Here is a 10,196-nt window from a genome sequence, read left to right on the forward strand (position 1 = left end):
TTTGGTTCCAGGACCCCCCCCCCCCCCTTGATACCAAAATCTGTGGATGCTCAAATGTCATTAAATACAATCCTGTATTATTATTATTATTATTATTATGGGCCTTTGGTATCCGCTGGGGTTTGGTTCCAGGACCCCTATAGATACCAAATTCCATAGATGCTCAAACCCCATTCTATACAATGGGGTATTTATTATTATTATTACTACTACTACTACTACTACTACTACTACAACATTGGGCCTTTGGTATCCACTGGGATTTGGTTCCAAGCCCCACCGTGGATACCAACATCTGTGTATGCTCAAGTCCCATTAAATACAATGGCAGAGTAAAATGGGGTCCCTTACATAAATGGCAAAATCAAGGTTTGCTATTTGGAATTCATACCTTTTTGGGGGGAAGTGTTCCATGTAAAAGTGGGTTTGCTTGGCTGACCTGGAATTCGAGCTGTGGTCTGCAGAGTCCAATGCTCAAACCACTATGCCATGCTGGCTTACTATATTGGAGAACACGGCCCTATACATATAACCTGGACCTGAGCTGTATCCATCCAAGGTGCTGGACTCTATCCACTTCTAATAAGGTTAGTCTTTTGGCTGGCGGCTTTGCAATTTGGAGTAAAACACAGAGCAGATTCACCGCTCCCTCCAGCTGCCATTGACAACAAAGGTGCATATATCTCCCCACCATTCCTAGAAGTGCTAGCACTGGGGAGAAAGGATGGATATATGGCAATTTCGATCAGGAAAACAATGAGGAAGGCAAGCATTAGACCATCTCTTCCCTCCTCTGCAGCTGTCATTCTTTCGATTTATACAAAAGTAAATATCTGATTCACTCTTTGACAGCTTGAAGGCAAGTGCGGGTGGGAAAGGACAATAGTCTAAGCATCTATTACAGCTATTTCTTGCGTCACATATCCATTTCAGTCCTGCAAAGTGGAGGAATTCCAGGGTGCAGAGTCACTTCAAGCTTTGTTGGGTTGATTTTCCCCCTGAAGGATGTTTGACAAGATTAGTGGGTCTCTTTGTCTAACGCCGTGAAGCCATTGAGCCGTGAAAAATCCTTCAAAATACTCTCAAGATAAATATATTTAGCGGGTGGGAAGATATGCTTCTGGAGGCCTGGCAGCTGAACCTGGAGAAGGATGCCAAATTCAGAGCTGCAACGGACACTTCGGTCGTTCTTCACCATTTGTCCTCCTCGAAATGTCCTTGTCCGCCACAGAGAGGGTGCATCTACACTGTAGACATAACCCTCTGAGGCTGAGAGAGTGTGACTTTCTCAGTTTCACCCAGTGGGTTTTATGGCGGAGTGAAGATTCGAACCCTGGTCTCCAGAGTCCTAGTCCGACACTCGAACCACTGCACTGTAGAAATAGTTTGACACCGTTTGAAGTGCTGTAGCTCCAACCTATGGAGTCCTGGGATCTGTAGTTTTACCAAGTCTTTAGACCTCTCTTCCAAAGAGTGCTGATGCCTCACAAAACTGCACATCCCAGGATGGCGCTAAGGCAGTTAAAGTGGTGCCAAATTGCATTATTTCTCCAACGTAGATGGAGTTCTTTCTAAGGGTTCTTAGTTCTAGTTCTTTCTAGGGGTGCATCTACAGTGTAGAAATAATGCAGTTTGGCACCACTTTAACTGTCACGGCTCCACCGTCCAGAATCCCGGGATTTGTAGCACTCTTTGGCAGAGAAGGCTAAAGACCTTGTAAAACTACAAATGCCATGACTCCATACGATGAAACTACAACGCTTAAGGTGCTGTCAAATTGCTTTATTTCTGCAGTGTAGATGCACCCTGGGTCTCAGCTCTCAAAAAGTTCCTTTTTGCATGACAACTTTGTAGTCCCCCCAAAAATGTAGTTTTTTGGACCTTTCGCTTAGGCCCTGTGAAAGGTTTCGCCCTCATCTTTGGTTCATCCTTTTTCTCCAGCTCTGTGCCTTTTTTCCCCTTCTTGCTTCAAAAGATGCATTTCCACATCTATGTTTCAGATTTGATTTCCAAACATGCAAAGTTTGGGAGAAGGAACGGAAGAGGATTTCAAAGCTCGGCGTTTGCTCCCAATTGAGTCCTTAACTGCAATTATGAACAGGGAATCAATAGCAGAGCAAATGGGATTATTGTTATTATCATCAAAAACCAAGCAGGTACTTTAAATAATGATGGGTCCCCCTCCTCTGTGTTTGTCATGATTAAAACATGCATCGTCAGCATCTGGAAACAAAAGTAGTGACCGTGCTGCAGTTTATGTCTCCTTGTGCAGAGAAGGTGGAAACCGAGTGGAGGGTTGGATTTTAGCAAGATGGTGTTGCAATGAAGAATGCAAGCTGGCTCAGATAGGTTTGTGTGCAACTTAATGGGAAAATCTAGAGGAAAGAAGCACTGACTATATACACAAGGATGGAGGGCATCGCACAGAGACAAAAAGAGATGCTGTGGTTGCTGACCATAGAGTCACGCCGCTGCAAAATCTTGCACTAGCCAACCATTTTCTTAACACAATCCCTCCATGTGCAAATGCGTGATTATTGATTCTCACAGCAGGAACTGAAGGTTTGATTATTATTAGTAGTAGTAGTAGTAGTAGTATTCTAATAATGATCAAAAGAGAACATCCTACAAGGTGACAATCTGACAATTGATGAAAAGAGACCTGTCTTAATTGTGCATTGTTCACAATTCCTCCATGTGCAAATGTGGGATTATTGATTCTCACAGCAGGAACTGAAGGTTTGATCATATTGATTCCCCTCCCTTGATTTGTTATCCTCTAAGACCAGGCAAAGAGATACTCAGAGATAGACGTTTTTCTTTCCTGCAATATAGATGATAACACAAGGAGTAGGTATTCGGATCTTGCAGAAGCCTAACAATCCAGATAAGCACAGCGCCCAAACTCGGATTTTGCAAGATGTGATTTCATTTATTCTTTCCATTGGGGATTTTGAACACAAATTGGGGAAATCACTTTAAGCACACATGGAAAACTGGGGTTGGCTCCATCTGGATGACTCCTTGTGATATTATTAGAGCTCCGTGCTGCATTTTTAGTTTTGGTTATGTTTTATTGTCGTCCTTGAATAAACATTAAAAAGCATATTTTCCTATGTCCTCATTAAAGCACCCGCTTAGGTCTCCCCCATCGAACCAATTCTCTCTTTTCCTCTGTTTCACAAGAAGGGAGATTTACAACCCAAGGAAACCTCCCATTTCGAACATTCCTAATTTATGGCCATCCTTTGCCATCCAATTTATATTCAGATTCCTGCTAGCTCAGCTCATTATTTATTGAGAACGTTGCTCCTGTTTTGCTATTTATTGGATGGTTTAGTGGGATGAGCTTTTTCCGCTTCACTGGACATAACATGCAGGAAGGCCTTTAAAGGTCCAGCTGCAAGTCTGTGACTTGCCATTTGCTGTCAATATTTTATGACCCTCAACTGAGCAAAAAGAGGACCCAGAAATGGCTGTTAAGAATAAAGGAAGAGCCCTGCTGGATAGGACCAAAGATGTGTCAATGCCAGCATTCAGCCAGCCCTCACCCACCTCTTTGGTCCCTTTCACACTACAGTCAGCCCTCTACATTTCTGATTTTAACTATTCTGGACTTGAGTATGTATTCACACATTTGATTAATATGTTCTCTATAGGAATCTCTTGGTCCTCCAGTGGCCAACTTTTTCTATGGCCAACTTTTTCCAACATGACTCTATGGCCAACTTTTGCACTGGAGGACCTATAGATTCCTAGTCAGAACCCTTCTCTAGGCATTTGTAGGTCCTCCAGCACAATTCTATGGTCAGCCTCCAGCAGATCTGAATCAAAGAGTTGTGCTGGAAGACCTAGAAATTTCTAGAGGGAACCCTACTCTAAGGATTTGTAGGTCCTCCAGCACAATTCTATGGTCAGCCTTCAGTGGAGGTTGATCATAGCATTGCGCTGAAAGACCTAGAGATTCCTAGAGAAGTGTTCTTTCAGATTAAATTCAAAGCGAGAGGTTATTTATCAGTGTTTTTTCCACTTTCATTGGGGTCCTGCGTTCCCAACCCCAACGAATGTGAAAGGCCTGCTGTACACAGCTACGTCTCTTTGATTCCACTTTAACTTCCATGCATGCTGCCTATGGAATCTAGAGATTTGTAGTTTGCTGGAGCATTAGATCTTTCTGGCTGAGATTTCTAGGTATTTTTTCTAAACTAAAAATCCCAAGACTCTATAAGATGGAGCCATGGTTGTCGGTGTGGTTAGCAAAGGGCCATAACTGTGTAGTGCAAAAGAGACTATTGGGTGGCCTTGAGTACTTGGAGTGTGAAAGAGGAACAAAGAGGGGAAAGTTGCCATGCCTTCGAACTCAGTGCCGCCAGCCTGTTTCCTGCCCTGCCTCCATGCTGCCTGACCAGTTGCCGGTCTGTCGATTTCCACAACAGCATCTTGACCAGTTCCCTCTCCTTCCTTCTCCTGCCATGACCTTCCACATCATGGTCTTTGCTTGGCCTCCATCCCAGCATCCAGGGGCCACAAGGTCATTTGAAAATCCTCTCCTCCCTTTGGCACCCATGGCAGTGATCCATCAGTTAGAGAAGACAATGGGTCTCCACCGAGCCACAAAAGTAACTTCTGAAATGTCAGGGGAGAGCAGGATGTCTCATTTTTGCTGAGTTGAGAGAGACGAGGGACAAAAATACTCCACCCCGCACAGCTGGTTCCTCTCCACTTGTGGAAAGGTTACGCTACAGGAAGCGCCAACCGATAGTGTCAGCATTTCTGCACAACCAGCCCTGAGAAGTCACATTGCAACTAGCCCTGACTTAGAAGGCCTGGAATTACTAATGCAAACCACAATAGTTTAGATGGATATTATGCAGCGTTGCTCAGTGCCGCAGCCTGTGGCTGTTCTTATTGCTATGTGGCCTTCAATTCAACTCCAACTTGGGGCTGTCTTCTGACTTGACCAAAGTTAATCAATGGGCTTCCATGTTTAAAGGGGATTTGAACCTTGCTCTTGCAGAGTACCAGGGACTAGGAAATCATGAGTTACAAGGCATCTTCTGTTTCAAGAATGGACAAGGTGCAGCTGTCTAGATGTTGATGTATTGGAATCTTCCTCAGTCCATAACCAGAAGAGTCAATGGAGATAATAATTGCAAGGTGCCATCTGGTTGCCTAGTCTACATTTGGTTGAAGGATTTATTTGAAAAATATGCCCTAAGAAGGGCAGTGGCATCACCTGGTTGGTGTCACCCAGTGTAATAACTCATGGTGTCACCCCATTGAACAGACATCCTCCTTTCCCAGGACATGCCCTACCTTTCAACTTTCAGTCCAGGAAGAATTCCAAAATGTCCTCCATTTTGAGCATGGCCAAGAAGCCCATTGAGTAGCACCACATTTCCTGTTCCTTCAAGAAATGTATCTACCTGGCAGCCTATCCTTGCTGTAAATAAGGAGCTAGGATGAAGCCTTCCAAAGTTCCTTTTTCCTAGGAGCAGGAGCAGACCAAATGTGATCCCAGAGCTCAGGGTGCTTTTATCGTTTTGCAGGGCAAAGGGACAGCAAACATGTTAGGCAGTGGGCTGCAAATGTTGAAAAAAGGGTCTCCCCCCTTCGTTTCAGCATAATGGAAAAATGAAAGGAATAATTTAAATGTAGACTCAGTCAAGGGTTCCTTGATGGCAAAGTACAGTTTTAAGCCTTTGTTTTGCTCGGAGTTCTGGAAGTATATTGCAAGGCAACAAGGCATTTTAATGAAAAATTCATCCAAAAATACAGTCACGTACATAATAAAATAAGATGAATACTACTAATAATAATGAACTAGAGAAGATCCTAAGGAGTAAAGCTATATGTAGGTTAGAATTGTTCAGTCGTATTCCCTATTACCACGTACAGATGTGAGACCTGAAGAAAGCAGATAAAAAGAAAATCAATTCTTTTGAGAGCTGGTGCTGGTAGAAGAGTGCTGAGGATCCCATGGACGGCCAAAAAGACCAGCAAATGGGTCCTTGAACAGATCAAGCTTGAAATCTCTCCGAAAGCCAAGACGACTCAACTTTGGCCACAGCATGAGAAGGCATGAATCATTGGGAAAGACAATAATGCTAGGGAATGTGGAGGAAAGTAGAGAGGAAGACTTGCGTGGCTGGTGGCTCCCATGGCAATGGAGTGGTACATCTACTCCAGGTCCTAATACAAGGTGTTCTCCAAGGTGCTGGCCTTATTCCAATGTAGGACCAGCACCTTGGATAGCTCCTGAAAACCTAGTCAAGAAATCAGGACTGGATTCCCTGTCATAGGAGCTGGTGGTCAGTGGTCACCCTACCTAGGATTCACATCATCTACTGGCCTCCACCACAGAACCCAACCCATCGTCCAGCCCACATTTGGGAAACTTTCCTTCTTTCTGTCTCTCCCTCCGGACCGATTTTGGTTATTCCATCACTTTATGCAGAAATAGGTCTCCTCTCGCACGAGGAGTTGCCATGACAATGGTGGTGAAAGAGACTTATAACCAATTAGTCATGGGGAAGTGGGTGAGAAGAATGGTAAACACCTCTGAGATTAATTGGGAAAATGCTTCATTCTTCTAGCATTCTTCTTTGTTCTTAATGTGTTCTCCCCCACAAAGGCTACATGCCTGGTTCATTAAAATCAGTAGCAGGGCCAGGCAGGTAGGTATTTGCAAAGCTTGGGGGAATTATTTTTGTGAACTTCAGTTCCTACAGAACACCCCGGCCAACGTGGCCACTGAGGATGCTGGGAACTGTAGTCCAACTGGTAAAAGATAGACTTCTGGAAGAATTTTATGAAGAATGGAAAGTTTGGAAAATATATTTGATTAATCTTAAGAATGATGAAATGCACGCTATTATAGAGGGTACATAGGACAAATAGAGGTGCTGTACACAATAAGAGTAATAGATGATTATGTCGCTCTATGAACTTAACGATTTTTTTGGTCTATAATAACATATTTAGATTATTATTGGATTGGTGTTATATAGTATTTTATCATTAGCAATAAGAAGTTTATAGTAGTTGTATGAGTAAAAAGTTTAGACAAGAGAAATATATTATGAAATTATAAAGTGATACCAAAACAGGGGAAAGGAAAAATTCGTTAATACGGATGGATATGAAATAGGATATCTATTTAAAGAAAACATGAAGGAATTAACGGAAATAATAGGATTACATAGAGTTCAGTGATAAAAGAAATATAGAAAGTTAGTAAGTAGTCAGTACTGAAGGAAGTTGCGCAGAGGGAAAGTATACTATTTAGAACAGACATATCTGAGTAATGGAAAATACTGTGTATAGATGATTTGTATTAGTGTATTGCATGTTTTTGTTATGTTTTTGTTTTTTGGGGTTTTTTTTGTTTGGGACTTTTAATATTAAAAAAAAAAAAAAAAGAGCGCATGGCCATGTGGCTCACTGAGGTCAGAGAGCACACCCGTAATAGCACCCAATGAAAAGAGCTGGTCGGATTTAGGTCAGTTGAATATAATTACCCAAGTTGGAGCATGGCCAAGACACCTGAGCATTTGCTGTTGCTCCTTCCAACCAAATTGCCTCGGGGACTCGACTCAGTAGAATGGAAGAGCTGAACTCTGTCTGGGGAGAGATATTTAACAGCTATACAGAGGCCTGAAATCCCTAAAGTAGCTTGCTCCCTTCTATTAACTGGTTAGTGATTACGGAAAGCATCTCCCTCAATTAAATTCAAGTTGAGGATGATTGCTATGGAGAAGAAATCCAAACAGTCTTTTTTGCTTCTCTTGCCCAGTTTTCAAAAAATGGGATTACAGGTTGAGTCTCCCATATCCAGAAATCCAAAATCCTCTAAAGACCAAATTTGTAAACATGGGTGGCTGAGATAAGGACACTTTTGCTTTCTGATGGTTCAATGTACACAACCTTTGTTTTATGCTTGTTGTTGTTGTTGGCAGCCTTCAAGTCATTTCCGACTTATGGCAACCCTAAACTGAACCTATTGTGGGGTTTTCTTGGCAAGTTTATTCATTGAAAGTTTGCCATTCCAATCCTCTGAGACTGAGAGAATGTGACTTAGGGAAACCCAGTGGGTTTACATGGCCCAGCTGAGATCCGAACCCCGATCATAGTCCAGTGCTCAAACCACTACACCATGCTGCTTAAATTGTTTTAAATTTTGCATAACATTACCTTCTGGCTTTGTCTATAAGGTGTATATAAAACAGAAATGGGTGTTGTTTAGACTTCAGACTCATCTCCAAGATATCTCATTGTGTGCAGGGTCTCCCAGTGATTCCCAAACTCTGGTCCTCCAAATGTTTTGGACTTCTGCTCCCAGAATTCCTGGCTGTTGATTACGCTGGCTGGGGCTTATGGGAGTTGAAGTCCAAAACCTCTGGGGAACCAAAGTTTGGGAACCACTTTGCTAGAGCATCTCCAGCAGGTCGCTGCCTTGCCTTTTTGTGAAGATGTCCCGAGAAGGGGACCTTGCCACTTTTGTGGGTAATTGGTTTACAGTGCAATGAAGCTTTCTAGCAAAGAACTCCAGTACCCCACCAAACTATAAATCCCAAGCTCCCATAGGATGGAACAGATAGATTAGTGTCACACTGGTCTAACAGTGTGGTGTAGTAAATAGCCCCCTGATTTGCAGGAACACGATGGGCTGTCTTATGGTGTACAGCTTCTTTGCTTTTAATGTCACAGGGAAACGAGGACAGCCAACCATTATAGCACGAGGGATTTGTAGCTCTGTCAGGAACTGTGCCGCTCCGGAAGAAGGTCAAGTGAAAGGTTCTTTTTTCAATCACACTGTAATTGCACTTGAATTAATTCTGCAGCGGCTGAGCTTTTGGCAGAGGGGCAAGTCTTTCCCACAGTGTGAAAGATGCAAGCAACAGAGGCCAGAAAAGCGGAGGCCATTAAAGGAGGACAACTTGGGGACTGGTGTTTCCATGAACCCCCACTTCTTGCTGTGGTAGATGGGAGTTGCAATCCATCTACATCTGGTGGGCTGCATGTACCCCAGCAGGATGTGTTAGCTTACCATAGTTGCTCCCTTTAAGTAAGCTGAAACATAAGGGAGGTTTATTGTGTATACAGTACTCATGTGTACGTCTAGAAATTTAAGTCAAACAATTGACCCAGAAAAACTGAGTCAGCTTATCCACAGGTGAATGTAAGTACAGTATTTTAACTCATATATGTGTGTATATATATGTGTGTGTGTGTGTGTGTGTGTGTGTGTGTGTGTGTGTGTGTGGTGAAAGGCAAGAGTTTAATCTGCCCTGGAAGCATTGACCCCCTTCTACTCTCTCATCCATCTAGCCTTTAGTATGAGCACAAATAGTTATGGCTGCTGGAATTTTGTAACTTCTTTAGCATAGTTTTCCTTTGCTTCCTCCTTTAGATCCTTTGTTGCATGCCCCTAAGTTTTACCCTCAACATATCCACGGGTCATATCAAAATCCATAATTTGGACCCCAAAACCTGCCCCCGACTTGTATATGAGGTCAACTTATAGTCGATAGTATATACGGTAAGTATAAAAAGACTGGCTCAGTTGGTCACATCAGTTTCCTTTTTCTGGGCTTCCTTGCAATCTCTGGACATTGTTAGGAGATGGTTTGGGCGAGACATGTTTTGCTGCATCTTTGCAACTTGCCTGGCACATGGCGCATGCTAAAACCTAAGCTAATAGGAGAACATTTAGTAAGAAAACACACACACACGCCCACTGGAGCATTAAGCATCCTTGCCGCTTTGAGCTGGAAAGATTAGGAGCATCTCCATGGGGTTCCAGACGCTGCGGTCGGCTCTGTAATCCGACTTAGATGTGCTCCAAGTCTCTGGGGTGTCGAAGAACATATGTTGGTCAAAGAGACTGCCATTCCCTCGATTGGTAGAAGTTACTTTTAGCTAAAAAGCAAAGACCTGTTGGGACATTAGATGGAGAAAGGGGGTCCTCCTCAGTCTAGAGTGGCCACATCCATCATGAAACAAGAGAGCCAGGGCAGCCATAAAATGTGGCCAAACACACTTCAAGGTACAGATGCAGAAATGGACCCTTGGTATCTGCTAGGGTTTGGCTCCCAGATTCCCTGTGTGTTTGGGACTTCAGTGCCCAGTGCCCAATCTGTGGTTGCTCAAGTGCCATTAAGTACAATGTTGTAGTGAAATGGTGCTCCTTATAT

This window comes from Sceloporus occidentalis, unplaced genomic scaffold (assembly GCF_023333645.1).
Source record: "Sceloporus occidentalis isolate IW3139 unplaced genomic scaffold, rSceOcc1.0.p SCAF_10, whole genome shotgun sequence".
Lineage (NCBI taxonomy): Eukaryota > Metazoa > Chordata > Lepidosauria > Squamata > Phrynosomatidae > Sceloporus > Sceloporus occidentalis.